Here is a 4,524-nt window from a genome sequence, read left to right as displayed (position 1 = left end):
TTTCGGACAGGTAGTTGGGGCAACCAAAGTTCTGTTCAGGTTATATAAGAAAAAAAGTCTTTAAATAAAGGTTGAAAGAACAATCCAATTTACTTAAATTATTACAAAAATTAAAAATTAGAAAAGCAGAAGATCACATCAAGGAAGATTATAGAATACTAAAAAGGAGAGGAATAAAAGAAACCTATAAAATTTTAAATAAACTGCACCATCCCTTGGTCAGAGATCATCATCATGTCAGGTTTAGTCATGATCCGTCCAGTGGTGTGGGTTGTAGGAGAGTATATATACATAGGCTATGACCATGACGTTTGACCTTAACCTTGAAAATGGTGTGCACCATCCTTGGTTGGGGGGACCATGATCATGCTCGGTTTGGCCTTGATCGGTTCAGTGGTGTAGGCTGTAGGAGAGTTGTACACACGCACATACGAACGCTACTATATATATATATATATATATATATATATATATATATATATATATATATATATATATAATTTTAGCAAAAATATTGAAATTGAGACTTGAGACAGTAGGCTTTTATAGGGATGATGAGCTTATGATGATAATGAGATGATGATGATGGGTCTGAAAAATTTTGACGGCCAAAATGCGAAAAAAAAATGTTTTTAATCAGCCTTTAGGGAATTTAAAAGGATTACACTAAAAGTAGAAATCAATTTAAACATAAAAACAGTGGATTTTCTAGATGTAACTTTTAATTTGAGTGAATGATTGTATGAACCACATAGAAAAGACAATGCAAATCCAATCTACATTAACCTACTTTCCAACCACCCAAAATCAATAATAAAACATATCTCCAAAGTCGGAGTTTATATTAAACCCCGATGCTATAAGAAGAAAACGGATAATCAGTGACTTACTCAGTGGGAAGGATTTCTGGCTGAGCCAAATAAAATATAGTTGCAAGAAGGAATGCATCACATAGGGATCAAGCATATGGCATGAATTCATTAATTTCAAAGTCACTTAAATGCGATTAACATGCATCGAATAATACAGGATTTTCTTTTGTCTCTTTTTTTTGTATATATATAGCGAGGAGTACAAAGCGTCAATCTGTCCATTGGGTAATCCACGTAGGAGATATTAATTGATATTTAGAGATCGTTCATAGGAGACATGAAACTTAATGCGTCTCCGAGCGGAGTCCATCCAACAGGGTTTCTGGCGCAAAACACAATAGGAGTCCGACTACAACGAATGTTCACTGGTCCTCGTTGGGAGTTTCATTTATTGCTTCGGAGTGCAACGAATCCATTCCTCTAAATCTGATCGTGTTAAAGATATTGTTTCATATTTTCCTCCTCCTCTCCTTCCATGGTTTCAGTACTCCTAACTGATGACCCTGTGCCATTCAGTTAGAGGAGCGACTTCTTCATGAATGCATACATGGCCGTTCTATGTTCATTTCAGCCATGTCATCCGGCTAGTGCATATTAGTATCCGTCATAACTGAAAACAATCCAAGAAGTCATCCCATGGTCTCAGTACTCCCAATTGATGACATTGTGTCATTTAATTAGGGAACCGACTTCTTCATGATTGCACACATGGCCGTTCTGCGTTTTCCGGCTGGCACGTATTAGCGTCTCGTCACAAGAAACACGATCGAAGAAGTGACAAAATCTTTTTTTCAAGTCGCCCATGGTTTTCATTGAGGGGGGCGCACGCACACATGCATGCTTCAGTTCTTTGTTTTTTTGGGGTTTTTTTTTTTGTTTTTTCTGGGGGGGGGTTGCTTACGTGACACCAGTGCTTTTTCTTATAGCGGCGAAAAACGACGTTTCTAAGTGTACCTGGTTTAGACCAGCGCCCAACTATGACAATACTCGCATGTAGAGGTAAGTGTTGTCTGTTATGCTGCTTGTCATAACAGTTTTCTCTCTCTCTCTCTCTCTCTCTCTCTCTCTCTCTCTCTCTCTCTCTCTCTCTCCTTGTACTGCTATAAGGCTGTTCTTGTCTGTTCATCGCTAAGAGGTAGCGAACGATTACGATGTGTGTGAAATCTTGATAGGAAGATCGACATGATTGCTATATATATTGCACATGCCTTTCAAGTGTTGCAAATTGAGGATTGTAAAGGCCTGTTCCATATCTTCAAGCACACCACAATTTAGGGATAACGCCTTCGTACATGTATTTAAAAATGCCCACAATGCATCACCACAAATTTCCTGTGAAAAGTTTAACTGTAAACATTCCGATGTCAAATTTGAATTGGATGAATTGAGTAGCTGAGGGCCTAGAGCTAGCAATACAATTTTGTGTACCATAATTTTCATTGTACCATTTCCAATTGTTGCATCACAAAATTTTACTCAGAATTCCGCAATATTCACCAACATGTTACTCTGGTGGTTATGAATAGCATCAGAATGAGTCGGAATCCTTGCAGGTTTTACTATGGTTCTAGCAACTTTTCAATCTGCGAAAAGATCACCATAGGAACGAACATTTGTACTCCTGAATTTAGATCAAGTATGACGTACTTTGTATTTTATCTACAAAAACAACATAATTAGATCTAGATTGTTGAACCTTCTGTTTATTTTTCGAAAAAGCGGCTTCTTGGTGTCCATCTGGAAGAACTGAATTAATTCTAGATATCGGAACATTTTCTTCATTTTCAAATTAAATTCTTCTTTACGACTTAATCTTGGCATGTGCAGTAGTTTTGTATTCTGCTGGGATATTTGGTTATCGTTTCGCCATACCTGACTAGTTTTGGTAGCTGTTGCAACTGATTTTACAGCTAAGTTTAGGGTCAATAAGCCTTATTTCCGTGATATCTGTAGCCCCATCAATATTGGCCCTTTTGAATTTAAAAATTTGCACGAACAAATCTATCCCGGAATCTTATTCCTGGTCGACAGCAATTAATCGTATTGTTGTTACTCTGAGTGGTACTCCATGCAGATTTTTATATACTTCCTTGTGCCGATCTTAGCATTGACATTTTTAACTTGGCGTATGCCTCTAGTAGTTGATGGTAACCACTGAACGATGTGGAAATCTATATATCTATAAAAGTGAACGTGTCTGTGTATCTGTCTGTGTATCTGTCTGTCTGTGTGTCTCTGTGTGTACATTTCTCTATGCAATAACTCTGTCAATCTTAAATCTACAGACTCGAAATTTGATATACAGGGTACTGAGATTTGGGGAAACGAAATAATATATATATATATATATATATATATATATATATATATATATATATATATATATATATATATATATATAAATTATTTTCGTTTTGTATCGCCATGCAGTTTTCGTGTCCTTTTTTGTTGCATATCATGCATGATTTTCCTTTTGCTGGTCACTCTCCTCAAGGATGTCTTCTGCCACAATATCCACACTGTGTTTTTTATCATTATATTCTTACGCTTATCGCTCCGTCCGTTATCATGCTGTGCATCCCTAAAAAAGGAAAGTGGAATATTCCAAATAAACCTTGAATTGAAATATAAAACAAAAATTGGTGTCGCTGTTGAAGCAAAGCTAATAAAAATTTCTTTTCTTGGCCTTTTGGGTAAGATCAAAGTGTAGTATCTGTTCTTCAGGTGCTATATTTTAATTTCTTCTCTCTCAGTGGAAGAGAAATCCTTTACGACTAAGACAATTTTAAAGACATTTTTTCTCCACATTAAAAAAACGATCCTGGTGTCTAAATCTGTCCCGTGGGGAGGCATTGTGGATAGGTACTAATGTAACAAAGGTTTAATATTAAAAAAGTAACTAGAAAAAGTTATTTCTCATTTAATTACAAAATGCCCTGGAAATGTCACTTCTGATTAATTATAAAATGCCCTGGAAAATGTCCGTTCTGATTATTTTTTTTGTTTACTTGCCTCCCCACAAGGGCGGAATTGGACATGAGGTCGGTTAAAAATTTAGGGGTAAACCAGCTCCCCAAAAGGAGCACTTTGGTCAATAACAAAAATAAAAATTGTATCAGTAATGAAGGATTTCTTCTCCATTAACAAAGACCAAAAATGGAATGCTGAAACTGATACTACACTCAGAAATGGTTGCCTAATCCCTAACTGTGTTAATGTTTTTATGTATTACTTTCGAAAAGCTGCTGAAACAGTTTTTGATTTAAACATTACTTTATTTCAAGTATATTTTAAGCAGTGGGTTACGGGATATGAAGTCAGTCCTGGAAATTATTCAAACCGTTTACGATTTAAACATTACTTTATTTTGTGTATATTTTTAACAGTGGGGTGAGGGATATTAAATCAGTCCCGAAAATGGGTGAAACCATTTATGCATTATACATTACTTTATTTAATGTATATTTTTAACATTGGGGTGGGAAATATGAAGTCGGTTCCGGAAATGGTTGCAACCATTTACGTTTTGGACATTACTTTATTTAATGTACATTTTTAACAGTAGGATGAGAGATAAGAAGTCGGTCCCAGAAATGGCTGAAAAAGTTTATGATTTATACATTACTTTATTTCATGTATATTTTCAACAGTG

At 35.7% G+C, this 4,524-nt stretch overlaps 1 pseudogene; it reads left to right on the top strand.

The window, feature by feature from the left end:
• The first annotated feature begins 3,545 nt into the window (after positions 1-3,545).
• Positions 3,546-3,642, top strand: LOC145243400 (U2 spliceosomal RNA; annotated as a pseudogene).
• Positions 3,643-4,524: the final 882 nt, after the last annotated feature.

This window comes from Euprymna scolopes, chromosome 2 (genome assembly GCF_053919585.1).
Source record: "Euprymna scolopes isolate OS-2025 chromosome 2, ASM5391958v1, whole genome shotgun sequence".
Taxonomy (NCBI): Eukaryota; Metazoa; Mollusca; class Cephalopoda; order Sepiida; family Sepiolidae; genus Euprymna; species Euprymna scolopes.
Note: the sequence above shows the minus strand (reverse complement) of the source record. Positions and strands in the feature narration are given on the sequence as shown.